The sequence below is a fragment of the Hyperolius riggenbachi genome, chromosome 12 (genome assembly GCF_040937935.1).
Source record: "Hyperolius riggenbachi isolate aHypRig1 chromosome 12, aHypRig1.pri, whole genome shotgun sequence".
Classification (NCBI taxonomy): Eukaryota; Metazoa; Chordata; class Amphibia; order Anura; family Hyperoliidae; genus Hyperolius; species Hyperolius riggenbachi.
The window spans coordinates 160617814-160637121 of NC_090657.1; the positions used below are offsets into that span (position 1 = coordinate 160617814).

General features: G+C 45.8%; 1 protein-coding gene across 33 annotated transcripts in view; it reads left to right on the forward strand.

Moving 5' to 3' along the window:
- The window catches only part of GATA5 (GATA binding protein 5), a 2064317-nt gene that overhangs the window by 917373 nt on the left and 1127636 nt on the right, over window positions 1-19308 (forward strand). For 31 of the 33 annotated variants that reach the window (XR_011025213.1, XR_011025214.1, XR_011025210.1 and 28 more), the window contains one exon: window positions 11409-11543. The exons of the other annotated variants lie outside the window; for them this stretch is intronic. The gene's annotated coding sequence lies outside the window, so the exon portion shown is untranslated. The remainder of the gene's footprint in view (window positions 1-11408; window positions 11544-19308) is intronic. 33 annotated transcript variants of the gene reach the window in all.

The window sequence follows — 19308 nt, forward strand, 5'->3', positions numbered from 1 at the left end:
TGTAACAATACATGAAATCTACTACACCAAAAACGCTTCACAAAAACGGCAAAATGCTAGCTGAAACTCTACAGAAAAAGAAGAAAAAGCGTTTCAAAATCTGCTAGCATTTTCTGGATCTGCTAGCGGTTTTTGGTGTGCACCAGGCCTCTCTCACTGTTTCTTTGATGTATAAATGCTCCAGAAAACAGCACTGTAGCCGACTCAAAGAGAACCCGAGGCGAGGTTCTAACAATGAAATCCCCATACAGAGGCTGGGTCTGCTTATAGAGCCCAGCCTCTGTTGCTATTTAGATTCCCCCTAACTTCCCCCTGCGCTCAGCGAGACCCCACAATTCACAGCCGCGCTGCCGACACTGAGCGTGTCAGGAGCGGCTGAGTTTACCTTTGTAATGCCAGTCTCCGCTCTCCCCCGCCTCCTGCAGAGCTCCGGTCCCCGCCCACGTCCCTTCCCTCCACGCTGATTGGAGGGAAGGGACGCGGGCGAGGACCTGAGCTCTGCAGGAGGCGGGGGAGAGCGGAGACTGACGTTACAAAAGTAAACACAGCCGCACAGCGCGGCTGTGAATTATGGGGTCTCGCTGAGCGCAGGGGGAAGTTAGGGGGAATTTAAATAGCAACAGAGGCTTGGCTCTATAAGCAGACCCAGCCTCTGTATGGGGATTTCATTGTTAGAACCGCGCCTCGGGTTCTCTTTAAGTTGGGTTGGAGAGCTTTGCATAGATGACTGAAGTTTCTTAACTGGAGACATCTTTGTTCATAATGCTCTATTTCTTACCTGTGCTACACATACAGTTCATTATGTCATAAGCTTTTTTCGCTTCAGGTTTGCTTTAACTCCGTCATGCCTAGATGTTGCCATCAGATATGTTATCGTCAAATATCTGGGCCCAACCTACAGTGCTGCAACATCCTGCTTTTCCCAGGTACAGCTGCTATAATCTACATGTAAGATGTGACTTTTTATCTACTTTGGATGAAGTCCAACCTGGGCCGGTTCTAGAATTTTTGCTGTCTGAGGCAAACTTGTGCTTCATTTAATGTTCTCACATGACATGCTGCAGTTCAACACAATAGCACATTGGCCTCAATTCACTAAGCTTATCTCCTGTCTTTAATAACGTTTTTAGAGTTATCACCATGGTGATGAGGCATGTAGTATTCAGGAAACATTTTACCCCAGGCAAACCTAAAGTTAACTTCTGTCTTTAAAAGGAACCAGAGACGAACGCATGTTAAAAATGAAAAAAAGATGTTATACATACCTGGTGCTTCCTCCAGCCCCATAAGCTTGGATTGCTCCCACGCCGCTATCCTCCGCTGCCTCTATGGCCGGTACCGGGTCCCGCCACTTCCGCCGCGACCAGTCTTCCGCATGCACAGGGGCTCCCTCCGGCTCTGTACGCATGCGCCTGCGCAGTACGGAGGGAGCACACTGCGTTTGCGTCAACTGACTGAAATGACGGGACCCGGTACCGGTGAACAGAGGCAGCAGAGGACGGCGGTGTGGGAGCGATCCAGGCTTATGGGGCTGTAGTAAGCCCCAGGTATGTATAAATCTGTAATGTTCGTCATCTCTGGTTCTCTTTAAAGAGAACCTGTACTGAGTAAAATTATTTAAAATAAACACATGAGGTAACTTCAAATGAACATTACATAGTTACCTTGCCATCAGTTCCTCTCAGAAGCTCACCATTTTCTTCTTACAGTGATCCCTTCATGTTCTGACAACATTTTGTCAGAACTGAAATATATCAGTTGCTGTCAGTTACAGCTGAGAGGAGAACTGATGTGTCCATGTTTCCCTATGGCTCAAGTGGGCAATGTTACAGTTTGAACAGTGTGCTGAACCGGAAGCTGTTATGGGGTAATAGCCATTTTCAAAATGGTGGACGGAGAATTCTATTGATCACAGTGGCCAAACAAGACGCAGGAGAGGAAAAATAGATTGAGGAGTAGACTACACAGGAGGCAAGTATGACTTGTGTATGTTTATTTTGACTTTTAATTTTCAGTATAGGTTTTCTTTAAGTTAACTCTTCAATCCGTAAAATAACTCCAGCATTCTAAAGTTAAAGAGGAACTCCAGTGAAAATAATGTAGTAAAAAAGTGCTTCATTTTTTACCATAATTATGTATAAATGATTTAGTCAGTGTTTGCTCATTGTAAAATCTTTCCTCTCCCCGAATTATATTCTGACATTTATTACATGGTGACATTTTTACTGTGGGCAGGTTATGTAGCTGCTCCTAGCTGTTTTGGCTGTTAGAGACAGCTGTAAACAGCTAATTCCTGTCTGTGAACATTGTTACATTGTGGCAGTTTGCCCAGAGTACCGCAGTACTCAGAGCTTCTTGTGGCAGGGATTTCAGCACAAAATCCGTCATACAGCGCCCCCGATGGTCTGTTTGTGAAAATCATTATATTTCTCATGTAAAAGGGGTATCAGCTACTGATTGGGATAAATTCTAGATTGGAGTTTCTCTTTAAAGACAGGCTGTTAATTAACTGCATGTGAAAATAACTACAGAAGGGGTAACTTAAAGAGACTCTGTAACGACAAAAAGATCCCCTGGGGGGTACTCACCTCGGGTGGGGGAAGCCTCAGGATCCTAATGAGGCTTCCCACGCCGTCCTCTGTCCCACGGAGGTCTCGCTGCAGCCCTCCGAACAGCCGGCGACTGTGCCGACTGTTCAATTCAATATTTACCTTTGCAGGCTCCAGCGGGGGCGCTGTGGCTGCTTTCGCTCCGAAGGAGGCGGAAATACCCGATCTTAGTCGGGTCCGCTCTACTGCGCAGGCGCCGGAGACTTGCGCCTGCGCAGTAGAGCGGACCCGACTGAGATCGGGTATTTCCGCCTCCTTCGGAGCGAAAGCAGCCAGAGCGCCTGCGCAGGAGCCTGCAAAGGTAAATATTACGTCACCGCTGTACGGAGGGCTACAGCGAGACCCCCGAGGGACGGCAGACGGCGTGGGAAGCCTCATTAGGATCCTGAGGCTTCCCCCATCCGAGGTGAGTACCCCCCAGGGGACGTTTTAACGTTACAGATTCTCTTTAACTACAGAGGAGGTAACTTAACTACTAAGGAGGTAACTTAACCCTCTGGGCGATACAATTATATCGCCCAAGAGGTGGCGCAGCACTATTTTTTTATTTTTTTTATTTTTTAAATCATGTAGCGAGCCCAGGGCTCGCTACATGATAGCCGCAGCGCAGCGGCATCCCCCCACCCACTCCGATCGCCTTCGGCGATCAGAGTAAGCAGGAAATCCCGTTCAGAACGGGATTTCCTGCTGGGCTTCCCTGGTCGCCATGGTGACGGGGCGGGATGACGTCACCGACGTCATGGACGTCGTGACGTCATAGGGAGTTCCGATCCACCCCTCAGCGCTGCCTGGCACTGATTGGCCAGGCTGCGCAAGGGGTTGGGGAGGGGGGGGGCTGCGCGGAATGGCGGGTAGCGGCGGATCGGCGGCGAGCGGCGGCGATCGGAAGTTACACGCAGCTAGCAAAGTGCTAGCTGCGTGTAACAAAAAAAAAATTATGCAAATCGGCCCAGCGGGGCCTGAGAAATCCTCCTGCGCGACATACCCCGAGCTCAGCTCGGGATTATCGCTCAGGAGGTTAAGGAATGAAGAGATTAGATAACTCTCTTACTGTGTGGTGGCTAGTTTACTCTTGCCTTATTATCTCCAGCATGATCTTAGTGAATTGGGGCCATTGTCTGGCTGTGAGTCGGTGACAAACTACTCACCCTCAGCCAGGTGGCCATCCTCCATTCCTCCCTAGTCAGGACAGCAGTGCCACCTCCTCCCTTCTGCTGTGCAAATCAAATGAAACACTGCTGCTCTCCAGCCTCCCCCTCCTCACTTGCTGTCAGACTCCTCACACAGCTCAACAAGCTGCTTTTCCCCAATGATGACCTCTTCACCTCACTCTCCTCTCGCTTCTCCTCCTACTCTGACTGCATGCTGTTAGTGTAAACACACAGTACAAACATACCGACCCTGTAATCTCTGTGCTGCTACAAATGTTTCACCTTGCTTCATGAGAGAAACGGTCTAGAATCCAACTATTCAAAAGTCCAGTGATAGAAACTATACTGGAACTGATGCCCGGGTAATGTTGGGGCAAAGGAGTGTTGGTTCCTGTAACATGAAGAGGTGGCAGCAACCTTGTGGACAGCATACTACAGTTAGCATTATTGCCTCCACAACACTCTCTTCTGCAGATATCGATTGCTTGATTTTAATTACTTCCTGAAATCAATACAATTTAACTATATGAAAGCTCATAACTTGAGCTCTAAATTATGCTCCATAAATTATCTAGGGGGTTTAGGAGACTGCTTGTTCCCTGGCACGTTTATTAACCGCGCATAAAACTGGCATTTGAGTGACATTGTTCTAAGGAGAATCTGTTTAGCTTTCATAGAACACTTGTGCAATCTGGCCTTGGAATGCTAAACTGGTGTTTGTCAGCTGGTGAATGGGAACATTCTACTCCTATAGCAAGAACATTCAATTCCCAGTAGAAACTTGACAAAGAGAGGAAAAAAAGGGAGAATTTTGCCTGCTATTGATTTCCCCCAATGGCTGGTCAGGTCACTTTTTTAATAATTTTTTTTCTGAAAAGTTAGGAGGAGGCCTGCAAGTGTGGGGGACTGATGGAAATGGAGAGTAAACGCCAATTAATAGGATTTGGGAACTAGAAGGATATTTAGGACGGTTCTTACTTCAGTTATTTCTTTTATAAGGAGCTCTATCGCAAAAAAAAAAAAAATGTACGTACATACAAGTAAAAAGTATGTTTCTTCCAGAGTAAAATGACCCATACTTTACTGTTCTCCTATGTTGTCACAAACAGTAGTTAGTAGAAATCTGACGTAACTGACAGGTTTTTGATTAGTCCATCTCTTCAAGGGGGATTCTCTTTACTCTTTAGAAAAAGTATCTGTACAAAGATCTGGGATTGTGGTCCCTTTTAAGTCTTTAATTTTTTCTTAAAGTGAAACCTCAAACAGACATCTTTAGTCACTATTTTGTTTGATTTGAAAATTAACGCCATTGCCAATACTAATCTTGCACACAAGAATTAGAAAAGTGATGCCTATATCTGAATTGCTGGTTAAGGACACGCATTTGATGCCAGGGATCAAGACTATGAAAGGTGAGTAAATGGAATGGAAAGTTATAACAGAATACCCAGATAGCTCAGGGTGTCCCAGAACCACTAGGTAGTATAGGGGGATAAAAGAGACTGAAAAGCCCTCCTACTAAAAAACAAAAATATGGAGGAGGGAGGGTGTCTGTAACGATCAGTAAAGCACAGAGAGGATCTGATTACCGGTGATCTGCAGTATCACTGGGAATACAGATGTATACCAGATTATAAGTGATCTGCAGTATCACCGATAATCCGATATACCAGCTAACCTCTGTTCACCTGAGTAGAGTGTAGTGTTTTGGTGTAACAGTAACCCTTTGAGGACAAAGCCTCAGCGCAGTCAGGAGTACTGCATGGATTCCTTCCGCAGACCTGAACTCTCCAAGACGGGAGAAGTCAGGCTGACAGTAGGAAGGATAGTCTGAAAGTAACCCTCTGGAGGAAGTGTCACTAACAGAACGGGGAACTGCCTCTAACAGTAAGGTCGGTTCTCGAGGTCGGACAAGCCAGGTCGTACACACACGGACAGACAAAGTACAAGATCAGGAGGCAAAGGCAGAGTCTAAGTACAGGCAGGGTTCGGCAACAGAGTATCAGATATATAGAGGCACAAGATCAGGAGGCAGAAGCAGGGTCTTAGAACGAGCCGGGGGTCGGCAACAGAGTATCAGAAATATCGAGGTACAAGATCAGAGTTCAAGAGGATTGTCAGGCAGGCAAAGGGTCATAACAGATAAACACAATCAAACTAGTACTTTAAGCTATCAACAGAATCTAGCTAAGTGTAGGATTACAGCTCCAGCTGGTCCCGGCACACTTGCGGATCTGACTACGGATCTGGGTGCTCCCACGTATGTGATCGCAACGCCAGACACCAGAGAAATGACCAACTAGCAGTATATATACACAGGCACCTTCTCCAGCACCTCCCTAAGTGCTGGACCAATGAGGAGTAGAGCCAGAGTCAGCTGACCAGCCTGGTCAGCTGACTCACTTCTGGCTGTGATATCTTCCCTGCCTGAGTGCGCGCACGCGCGTCACTCTAAACCTGAAGGGACTATATGTCCCAGCCACACCAGCACCGCTCTGCGGTGCCTCCGACCAGGGGCCATGCGCGCCAACCGCCGCGTCTGACACGGCGGTTTCTCCGCGCTCTGCCATGCTCTGCACGGGGACAGCCGCCTCAGCCGAAGTGGAGGCGGCTGCCTCCCCATGCTCCGTCACACTGCGCGCGGAAAGAGCCGCCTCCTGACTCACGGCGGCGGCTCTTCCGCGCTTCCTGACAGTGTCTTTACCACTCAAGATGGAAGAACCCAAACCACAGGGTTAATGTAAAAAGATTACATTATTTATTCAGCACGATTAAAAGGACAACGCGTTTCATGGGTCTCAACCCGATTCTTCAGGTCAATACAAGTGCCTTTAAAATATGGTGTGAAGTTTAGAGGGGGTCGCAGCCAGCACGCAGTACACAGATATATAAAACAAAGTCCGTTTATTGAGCAGTAGAAATAAACAGCTTCAGTTCAGCAGTAATAAGTGGAAAATAACAGTTCAGCTTACTTCAGCTTGGTAAGACAAAGTCCAGCAGGTTCAAACAAAAGTTCAGTTTTCATCAGGCCAACACCATACAAACAACAGAGCAGGGTATGGTTTGGCTTCCATCAGATACTCCAATATTCCTTGTCAGGAGATTTCCATAGCATACATGCTACTCCTTCAACACCTCACCACACACTGCTTGTGAGGCTGCTTCTTAAGCATAAATTTGCATCTCATCAATACCATAATGAGTGAGACTCAGCCCCACTGACAACCAGGTGTGTACCTAGGTGGGATGGGAAGGCCCGCCCTTCCTTCCCTCCCATCCCAGGAGTCCGGCCCTGAAAAGAAAAAACCAAGCAGCAACTGCTTGCTGCTAAAATCCGGACTCCCTTCCTAGGACCACACAGGGTTTTAAAGTGACCACAGTCCAAATACCGGGGAAATATACCTCCCATCTATTACCCAGCCCCGATGGCCCCTACAATGGTCACAAGCATGGACGCCAGAAATCTTCTTTTGTCCTTTTAATCGTGCTGAATAAATAATTTAATCTTTTTACATTAACCCTGTGGTTTAGGTTCTTCCATCTTGAGTGGTAAAGACACCCTCCCTCCACCATATTTTTGTTTCATTACATTACCTATTTTGGGGCGCCTCCAACCCCAGTACTATACTCATACTAAAAAGCAATCCTTGGTGTAATTTCCCTTCATAAAGCTGTATTATCGCACATAACTTCTGTTTTTAAGTGAGCAACTGTGGTTTCCCACAATGCATCACTACTGAATATGTAAATGATCTCTTAATGCCCCTGGTTAGTTATAAGTGTCTTAGAAGGGGTTAATGATGGTGGACAGGGTAGGTAAAGTTACGTTCACATGCTAGGTTTAGGAGGAGAGGTGTCAGTAAGAGTGGGGTACATCAGTGCCAGCGGATAAGGTAGGGTTACTTCTACAAGCCAGAAATGAGATGTTAATGTCGGTGACGAAGAATGAAGAGAACTAGGGCATGAGATGAGTGGGGATGGCACAGGAAGTGAGGGGTGCTTTGGACTTAGCTGAAGCTTCAGTGAATGCTTAGACTAAAGAAGGGGGAATGTGTCATGAATGACTGGTAGCTGGGGTCAGGGCCGGGCTGAGGCAGAGGCGAGAGAGGCTCCAGCCTTAAGGCGCAGTTTGGAGGGGGAGTACAAGTCATTAAGTTATCATTCCTCTATTGTGTTTGAAGCAGAGAGAAATAAAAGGGATTATATGGCATATGGCTATATAAATACTTAACTAAATAAATAAATATGGCAGTGACTGCAAGCCAGATAACTAAAGATTAAGGTGTTGGGGGCCCTGGGGCACCTCTAATAGCAATCAGTGTGTGACAGCTGGAGTGGGAGGGATGGAGGGGCGCACTTTGGTGTCTCAGCCTTGGGTGCTGGAGGACCTTGTCCCGGCTTTGGCTGGGGTGAAAGTAGATAGAACACAGCAGACCCCCAGCAAAATCCTTAACCCTACACCAAATGGATTAAAACATTTTCCGGGACCCCTGCACTACCTTATAAGCAGCCCCCCCCACCACCACGCACACACGCATGCACGCGCACACACACACACACTTTTTCCAAGAGCAAATAATTTTTTTTAGAAGGTCTTATGACATAGCTTAGGGATGTCAGACTTCAGTCCTTATGGGCCGAGGTCTTCACACATTTTTGGCACAGCTCAAAAGAATTGATGGGAGTGAATTGGGAAAGGCACATGGTTCACCAAGTAATACACATTTCTCCATTTCTCAGTCCACGCTGGCATAGATCTGGCTCTCGAGGGCTGGAATTGGACAGAAGAGATATTTAAACTATAGGTCTGCTGTAGGGCGGTTGCTGCAGCATGGACAATACAAGTAACCACCCCTTATCTGCATATTTTGTAGGTTACCACAGTTCCTGTAGCCCAGAGGTGCCCACACTTTTTGTGCTCCATACTCGGTGCCAGTTGGCGAGTCCAAGAGATCTACCAACACCCTGCCTGACCACCACCACCACCACCACCACCTATATGTATGTATATATATATTTTTTTATGTGGTGGTGTTGGTGAGTATGGAGCCCAAAAAGTGTGGGCACCCTGGGGGGGAGGGGAGGTTGCTGCATTCTCACAAGTTTGCCTCAGGCAGCAAAAAGTCTAGTACTGGCCCAGAGGCCAAGATGTCCGACTCGCGAGGCAAGTCCCCTAAGTACTGTGGGAACTGAGGGGGCATAGCCCCATCGCTGTGCACAGACTGGAGGGGAGGAGACACTTTCACTTACTTCAGCCGCGCCCCTCCCCTTGCTCTTCCTTGACTGGCCATGTGCTGCTCTGCATAGGGCAGCAGAGCAGCACAATTTGACAGAACGCATGACTGCTGCAAGAGTCACTGTGCAGCCGTGATCTACCCTGCAGTCCTTTGCAAACTACCGGTAGATTGCGATCAATGTAATGGGCACCCCCACTGTAGGTTATAACTGGGGGAGGAAGAGAATTCCTATGCCTATGTAGGTGTTACAATCCCATTGATTTCAGTAGTGATTTATTTTAATCCGAGTGTTCTTGAAACCTGCTATTTAAACTTTTTAGAACTTCCTGTTATACATTGTGACACTTTTGATTAGTTTTCTTTATTTTGATAAATGTTGTTTCCCCCTGTTTGCTGATGCGCACACTTCTGATAAGGCTAGTAATTCATTTCCTATCACCGACGGCTGGATTTATGCCGGCCTCTTCTCGGTGGCAGTTTACCATCAGCACCTGATTGTGAATAGTCTCATTAATCATCCCGATGGAAGCAGAGGAGTGAGACGTGTCATCCGTCAGCCCACCGAAATGATCTGACGGCGATCAAATGCTCAAATCCTGAGCCTAGAGCCCGATCCCTTAGCAAAGGTCACTCCATGATGGGAACGTTTACGCCAGTGGCCAGCTTTGATTTCCTCATTTACTGCCTGCAAATGCCACATAACATTTAATTTGCCTGTCAAATGGAAAACTCCTTTGAACTCGCAACCCCCCCCCCCCCCCCCCCCCCCCCGCCTCCCTGTCCCTAAAATGTAAAGAGTGAATTCATTAAGTCAGCCAAATTATCTCCCGGCTTCAATCCCTCTTCCTATACCATAAAAAAAGAATTTATTCATAGGAACACTTTAACTAGATACTTAATGCAGAAATAAAGGGTAACCTTTAACACGAAAAGGATCTATAAAACTGTAAAGCACTTCTACATTGTATATTAATGGGGAGACCCTGCTTAGTCTAATATAAATGGGTGCGTGTGTGTGTGTGGTGGTGGTGGTGGGTAATTGTGGAACTTCCAAACACAGTAGCACTACAGACTGATTCCTTCATTCAATGTGAAGATGGGAATACAGAATGTTTTTTTAAAGATGTGTTTAGCAATGATCCCATGTCTTCATAGTTGTGTTCACTAGGGAGGAGAGGAGGGAGGATAACTGTAACTAAGTTTATTTACAGGGATCGCCAACTCTCTACACACAGTGTCTTCTCTGCATTTTCCTAGCCAGGCAGAACAGGAACCAACCACCCACAGCAGTCTCCATAATCTTATGCGGTGACCAAGTATAACAGTGACATTCATATACATTATTCATTTTAAAAAACTGACAGCATGGGGTCCCTCCTCTGAAGCCTCTATAACACTCTTTTTCCGTATACCATCCTCCGGTGCCCTGTATACCATTGCCATTTTCCACATACTGAACACTTTTTGCCCATGTTCCCATTTATTCAATCCCCATCAGGTTCACTTACCTTACTTTAGGATTCCAAACTGGGGTACTAGGTACCTATTTTTCACTTCCAGTACAACTTTATAATTTCCCACACTCCTCCTCACTCAGTGCAGAACACCCTCCCCTTTACTTGCCCATTTGCGTCATTTTTGGACAGGCTATTAGCAGTACCTGTTCAGCCTATGGGAAAGGAGAATTGAGTGAAAATAAACCAGAGTATAGGATACATGGGAAATTGAACCAATGTGGTCCAAAATCTGGCATGTGAAGGTTCAGATTGTGGGAAAAAAGACGGAAAGTGATGCCCAAAGTACGAAAATGGACATGTAAGGGTGTAAGGAGAGGGTGTCCTGCACTGAGGAGGAGTTCAGAGTGTGGGAAATGGTAAAGGCATGCTGGAAATGTTGAATGTGCAGGAAGCAGAAATGGATACCTAGTACACCAGTTTGGAGTATGGAAAGGAGCAACAGGAAAATAAATTCCAACGTAAGGGAGGTGAACCTAATGGGGAGGGAATAATTGGGAACATGGGAAAAAAAAGTGTTCAGGATGTGGAAAATGTGCATGGTATTGAGGGCACAGGAGGTGGCAAATAGAAAAACAGAGGAGGCTTGGGAGAGGGGACCCCATGGTGTCGTTTTTTTTTTTTGTTTGTTGTTTTTGTTGGAACTAGTATACATTAATGGGAGCTTAAAGTGACATTAAGGTGCCTAGTTTAGCTTACCTGGTGCTTTTTCAGCCCCCCTGTAGTCGTTCTTGTCCCTCATCCTCATTCCGCTCTACTCCTTTCAGCCGTTGTGCCCCTCCAAAATCTGGCCAACTCAGCCAGTCAGGGGCTACTGCTCACCTCCGTGATTATGCTCCTGTTCTCCCATGCGCATTTGCAATTTTTTCGAATTATAGGAGTGCACAATGTTCCCAGTTACAGGAGTGCGATCGAGATGTGTGGCCTAGAACCACGCCTGCAGCTTAAAGGATGGGCATAGAGGCAGCAGGGAGAGGAGTGGAAAGACCATGAAGGACCAGGAAGACTCCAGGTGGCTGGAAGAAATCCCAGGTAAGTTAAACTGGGGACCTTAGTATCAATTTAGGTTCCCTTTAAAGTGTATCACAGCAAAATGTTGTTTTTTCTCTAAAACTACAATGGCTTTTTGGGGAAAAAAAAAATCTTGTTCCCTCTATTTCCCTTAACATACATAGCAATTTTGGTAACGGACTGTATGGGGGCTTTGCTATTAACCATTAAAGTCAGTCCCAAATTATGCATAAATAAACAAATGGATTATGCAACATCAAATGCATTTTGAAATGTTAATTACATGTGGCCGCAATTGCAAAATTTTACACAAAATTTCATGTAATCATAATGAGCAGATTTCGATCATCGCTGCTAAACACCAAGGAACTGTGTTTGGCAGGAAGAGAGGCCACTAGACACCAGGGAAACTTATAGGGAAGGGATGGTGGCGGGCCACATGTAAAATTGGGACATGGCTAAGAGCAGGGACTTGTCTTAATGTCCCTTTCTCCTGGCTTCAAACATTAACTTGTATCTAAACACTGTAGGAGGCACCCTTAGTCTTGTTAAAACATATAAAAACAATTCATAAATAAGCGTAGTGTGTCTTACCTGTTATGAAGGCTCGTACACACGTAATTCATATAAATTGGGTTTATTTTATAGCACTAAAAGCTAGACAACGCTTTTAGTGCTATAAAATAAACCCAATTTATATGAATTACGTGTGTACGAGCCTTCATAACAGGTAAGACACACTACGCTTATTTATGAGTTGTTTTTATATGTTTTAACGAGACTAAGGGCGGCTTCTACAGTGTTTAGATACTTATTAACACCCCACTACGTGGGGGTATACTTACTGTAAGCTTATTATAGTAGTACCTTTTTGGGAGCAGCGACCGGACAAGGCCGAGTGGAGACGGTACTTCTCCACATGTTCTGATGGTGGTTGCCTAAACAGCAACCCAGAATTGTGAGTATATTTCATCTTTTATAGACCATCTCACACAACGTTAATACACGATATCGGGCTCCCGGTGTCCCTGTGCTTTTTGTCTTTACTAGTCTGATCAAACATTAACTTGAGGACCACAGTCTTTCTACCCCTTAAGGACCAGGCACTTTTTTTTCCATTCAGACCACTGCAGCTTTCACGGTTTCTTGCTCGGTCATACAACCTACCACCTAAATGAATTTTCCCTCCTTTTCTTGTCACTAATACAGCTTTCTTTTGGTGCTTGTAACGATTGGTGTCAACACGCAGAGAGAATCTGATTATTGGTGATCTGCAGTATCACCAAAAATACAGATATATACCTGATTATTGATGATCTGCAGAATCAGCGATAATACAGATATATTGCTAACCTCTAGACACCTGAAGCGTGTAAGTGTTTGGTGTAACAGTGAGAATTGGACCACCGGGGTAGCAGGTGGTCCAATAAGTAGAGACAGACTCTACTGCAGTCAAGGACTCCAGGAGAAGGAGACCCTGACTGGTTTTGCAGCAGTGCTCCCTCTGGAAAGCAGAGGGCCCCTGCAGGAGGGCTGAGCACCCAAGGGATGGGTGACAGCCAGAAAGGTCGGGCAGGCCGAGTCGGCAACACACTGACAGATGAAGTACAAAAACAGGAAGCTGATTCGGTATCCAAGGCTAGCAGGGTTTGGCAACGGAATATCAGAAGTGCAAGGTACCGAATCAGAGATCAGAGGAGTGGTCAGGAAAGCAATACGTCATAACCGATATCAAACAATGCCTAGTCTGGGTGTGAGGTCCGTGGTCTCTACACCCTGGAACTAGTTTGATGTATAACAGAATGATAACACAAGTTCCCTAGTCTGGGTGTGAGGTCCGTGGTCTCTACACCCTGGAACTAGTCTGAAGTATAACAGAATGATAACACAAGTTCCCTAGTCTGGGTGTGAGGTCCGTGGTCTCTACACCCTGGAACTGGTCTAAGGAATAACACAGATGATACACAGTATTCCTAGTCTGGGGTGTGAGGTCCTTGTCTCTACACCCTGGAACTAGTTTGATGTATAACAGAATGATAACACAAGTTCCCTAGTCTGGGTGTGAGGTCCTTGTCTCTACACCCTGGAACTGGTCTAATGAATAACACAGATAATACACAGTAAACTGGCTAAGTGTGGATTTCCAGGACAACTGGTTCCACCACACTGAAAGATCTGACTTGGTTTGAGTGCTAACGCATAGGCATTCGCAACGCCAGACAACCAGCAACTGAACAGCACGAGATATATATAGTGAAGCGCTCTCCAGCGCCACCCAGCTCCCATCAACCAATCAACAGCTGAGTTGGGATCAGCTGACTGCTTCGATCAGCTGACCCTTCTCCTATTGGTATAAAGAGCCTGTCTTGCGGCGCACGCGTAGCTTTCCATCTGTGTGCACTACTGGGTCCAGCCAAACTAGACGCATGTTGCTGCGGGGAAACCGCCGTTCTGTGCGCGGATACCGCCGCGTCACTGTCAGAAGGCACTGTCAGTGCTATTTGATTGCTGCTGCAATTTTTACTTTTTATTATATTCATCAAAAAAGACATGAATTTTGTCAAAAAAATGATTTTTTTAATTTCGGTGATAAAATTTGTCAAAGTAAAATTTCTGTATACATTTTTGTCCAAATGTATTGTGCTACATGTCTTTGATTAAAAAAAAAAAAAAAAAAAAAAAAAAATCAGTGTATATTTATTGGTTTGGGTAAAAGTTATAGCGTTTACAAACTATGGTGCCAAAAGTGAATTTTCCCATTTTGAAGCATCTCTGACTTTTCTGACCACCTGTCAGGTTTCATGAGGGGCTAAAATTCCAGGATAGTATAAATCCCCCCCGAATGACCCCATTTTGGAAAGAAGACATCCCAAAGTATTTACTGAGAGGCATGGTGAGTTCATAGAAGATTTTATTTTTTGTCACAAGTTAGCGGAAAATGACACTGAGATAAAAAAATAAATAAATAAATAAAAGAACGTTTCCATTTCTGCTAACTTGATTGTGACAAAAAAAAAAAAATGAAATCTGCCACGGACTCTTACCATGCCAATCTCTGAATACCTTGAAGTGTCTACTTTCCAAAATGGGGTCATTTGTGGGGTGTTTACTGTCCTGGCATTTTGGGGGGTGCTAAATTGTAAGCACCCCTGTAAAGCCTAAAGGTGCTCATTGGACTTTGGGCCTCTTAGTGCAGTTAGGCTGCAAAAAAGTGCCACACGTGGTATTGCCATACTCAGGAGAAGTAGTATAATGTGTTTTGGGGTGTATTTTTACACATACCCATGCTGGGTGGGAGAAATATCTCTGTCAATGACAATGTTTTGATTTTTTTTACACACAATTGTTCATTTACAGAGAGATTTCTCCCACCCAGCATGGGTATGTGTAAAAATACACCCCAAAACACATTATACTACTTCTCCTGAGTACAGCGCTAAGGGGCCCAAAGTCCAATGAGTACCTTTAGGATTTCACAAGTCGTTTTGAGACATTTGGTTTCAAGACTACGCCTCACGGTTTAGGGCCCCTAAAATGCCAGGGCAGTTTAGGAACCCCACAAGTGACCCCATTTTAGAAAGACAACACCACAAGGTATTCTGTTAGGAATATGGTGAGTTCATAGAAGATTTTTTTTTTTGTCACAAGTTAGCGGAAATTGACACTTTGTGAAAAAAAAACAATAAAAATCAATTTCCGCTAACTTGTGACAAACAATAAAATCTTCTATGAACTCACCATACCCCTAACGGAATACCTTGGGGTGTCTTCTTTCTAAAATGGGGTCACTTGTGGGGTTCCTATACTGCCCTGGCATTTTAGGGGCCCTAAACCGTGAGGAGTAGTCTAGAAACCAAATGCTGCAAAATGACCTGTGAAATCCTAAAGGTACTCATTGGACTTTGGGCCCCTTAGCGCAGTTAGGGTGCAAAAAAGTGCCACACATGTGGTACCGCCGTACTCAGGAGAAGTAGTATAATGTGTTTTGTGGTGTATTTTTACATATACCCATGCTGGGTGGGAGAAATATCTCTGTAAATTACAATTTTTTTAATTTTTTTTACACACAATTGTCTATTTACAGAGATATTTCTCCCACCCAGCATGGGTATGTGTAAAAATACACCACAAAACACATTATACTACTTCTCCTGAGTACGGCGATACCACGTGTGGCACTTTTTTGCACCCCAACTGCGCTAAGGGGCCCAAAGTCCAATGAGTACCTTTAGGATTTCACAGGTCATTTTGCAGCATTTGGTTTCTAGACTACTCCTCACGGTTTAGGGCCCCTAAAATGCCAGGGCAGTATAGGAACACCACAAGTGAACCCATTTTAGAAAGAAGACACCCCAAGGTATTCCGTTAGTAGTATGGTGAGTTCATAGAAGATTTTATTTTGTCACAAGTTAGCGGAAATTGATTTTTTTCACAAAGTATCATTTTCCACTAACTTGTGACAAAAAAATAAAAACCTCTATGAATTCACCATACTACTAACGGAATACCTTGGGGTGTCGTCTTTCTAAAATGGGGTCACTTGTGGGGTTCCTACACTGCCCTGGCATTTTAGGGGCCCTGAACCGTGAGGAGTAGTCTAGAAACCAAATGCCGCAAAATGACCTGTGAATAGGACGTTGGGCCCCTTAGCGCACCGAGGCTGCAAAAAAGTGTCACACATGTTGTATCACCGTACTCAGGAGAAGTAGTATAATGTGTTTTGGGGTGTATTTTTACACATACCCATGCTAGGTGGGAGAAATATCTCTATAAATGGACAATTGTGTGTAAAAAAAAAAATCAAAAACTTGTCATTTACAGAGATATTACTCCCATCCAGCAGGGGTATATGTAAAAATACACCCCAAAACACATTATACTACTTCTCCTGAGTACTGCGATACCACATGTGTGACACTTTTTTTGCAGCCTAGGTGCGCTAGGGGTCTGATCTGATGGGTAGCAGTGACAGGGGGTGATTGATGGGTAATTAGTGGGTGTTTAGAGGAGAGAACAGATTTAAACAATGCACTTGGGAGGTGATTTGACGGCGGGTCTGCGTGCGATCTGATGGTGTGGGTGAGTGATCAGATTGCCCGCAAGGGGCAGGTTAGGGGCTGATTGATGGGTGGCAGTGACAGGTGGTGACAGGGGCTGATTGATGGGTGATTGACAGGTGATTGACAGGTGATCAGTGGGTATTACAGGGAAGAACAGATGTAAATAATGCACTGGCGAATTGATAAGGGGGGGGGGGTCTGAGGGCAATCTTAGCGTGTGGGCGGTTGATTGGGTGCCCGCAAAGGTCAGATTAGGGTCCAATCTGATGGGTAACAGTGACAGATGGTGATAGGGTGGGATTGATGGGTAATAAGTGGGTGTTTAGAGGAGAGAACAGATGTAAACAATGCACTTGGGAGGTGATCTGATGGCGGGTCTGCGGGCGATCTGATGGTGCGGGTGGGTGATCAGATTGCCCACAAGGGGCAGGTTAGGGGCTGATTGATGGGTGGCAGTGACAGGTGGTGACGGGTGATTGATGGGTGATTGACAGGTGATCAGGGGGGATAGATGTATACAGTACACAGGGCGGGGGGGTCTGGGGAGAATCTAAGGGGTGGGGGTGATCAGGAGTCCCCAGGAGGCAGTTTGGGGAATAAAAAAAATAGTGTTGACAGATAGTGACAGGGAGTGATTGATGGGTGATTAGGGGGGTGATTGGATACAAACAGTGGTCTGGGGGGTGGGCAGGGAGGGTCTGAGGGGTGCTGTGGGCGCTTAGGGGGCAGGGGGGGTAGATCAGTGTGTTTTGGTGCAGACTAGGGTGGCTGCAGCCTGCCCTGGTGGTCCCTCGGACACTGGGACCACCAGGGCAGGAGGCAGCCTGTATAATACGCTTTGTATACAATACAAAGCGTATTATACGCTTTGTATGCGGCAGATCGGGGGTTAACATCCCGCAGGTGCTTCCGTATGGCCGGCAGGATGTTGCCACGGGTGGGCGGAGCCAGTTGCCGGGGGAAGCGCGCGTCACCAGTCTTTTCGGCGACCACTTTGCCGCCGCCCATCGTCTGTGGGCGGTCGGCAAGTGGTTAAGTATGTTTTTCAGCACAAAATCTATTAAAAAAAATGAGTTAATGGAACTGCTAAGTGGCTCCTTTGCTTCCCCTAGAAGGTACTGTGCCCCCTTCCCCCCCGGGGGCCCCAGAGTCAGCTGATGGGCTCCCCAGGTCTCCTCCCTTCCCCTCTCCTTGTCCAAGTAAATAATGCCCACCCAGTTCCCCTTCAGAGTACCGCAGCGGAGCAAGCTCACCTGCGCGGCTGGCACACTCCCTCCTTTATCCTTCCATTTTCATCTCCCCGGTGGCATGTGCATACTCATTTATCATGCTGCTGGATCCCAGAGAACAGTCGCCTGCGAAGATAAACTAGGACACAGGAGGGAGCACCAACTGGACAGGTGAGTAAGTATGCTCCGCTACCGTGAGTACTCTGCAGGGGCCCTGGGGGAGTATAATTGGCTCGGGCCTTTCGCCATCTCTGGTATTGCCCACCATCACGCTCCCTCCCCTGCCTTAAGCTACATTATCCTGTCTGGCATGATCAATAATTTCAATAGATTTCAGCTAGAAATCAATCACAATTTACAATTTGGCAGCCATATTTGGGAAAATACAATTAGTGCATGAGCATCTTAACATACACACTCCAGCTTGTAACAATTTGTAGTTAAAGGAAACTCGAGGTGAGAGGTATATGGAGGCTGCCATATTTATTTCCTTTTAAACAATACTAGTTGCCTGGCAGTCCTCCTGACCCTGTGTCTCTAATAACTTTTAGTCATAGACCCTGAACAAGCATGCAGCATATCAGGGACTCTGACTCAGGTTTTACTGGATTAGCCATATGCTTGTTCCAGGGTTTTGACTCAGACACTATTTACGGCAGAAGATCAACAGGCCTTCCAGGCAACTGGCATTGTTTACAAGAAAATAAATATGGCATCCTCCATATACAGTACCTCTCACCTCAGGTGGAGACTAGTTTTTTACCTCCTTTTTTACACCTGCAGTCTACTCTGGTTCACCTACCAAATTGAACACCAAACCAATAGCAAATTATCATTTTTTTGTTTCTCTAGTCAAAGCAACAAACACTGATACTTTTTAATTGGATCCACAGTGTAATCAGAGGAATCCCATAGCCGATTTTGAAACCTGCCCCCCACATAATTGGTTGCTGTCTTTAACAATGCTAAAGGCAACTGATTTGATGGTCACTCACTGAAGTGTCCCTCTTGTGGATTCTTGAAGGCTGCACACAGCAGATATAAAGAGAGACTTGTGCTTTGTATGACTGATGCAACTTGATAGAAGAATGAACAACACTCTTTTATGTTGTATGTTGCTGCCCCCCCTTATCTATAATTGACAGCGGTTGACTTCAGCAGGGAGTTGGCTTTGTAATCTCCCTCTAGGCAGAGATACTGGAGCAGGAAGAGCTGATAGACCTGCAGTTTATTAGTGTTGGATAGAGCAGGCAAATTGGAAACAAGATCCAGGTGTTATTGCTGTCAGATAGTCCTATTCCCTGCAGTGTCACCAGCTACAGGAGGTAATGGAATCTTTTCCACACAGGCAGATTGCACAATATGTTTGCAGTCATCACTGTAACTTTGTCAACATTGGCGGGCTATATGCCGCTACACAATGCCTCCACTTACGGTGAGATTCACATTCTATGGCCTGGTGCACACCATAAACTGCTAGCAGATCCGCAAAACGCT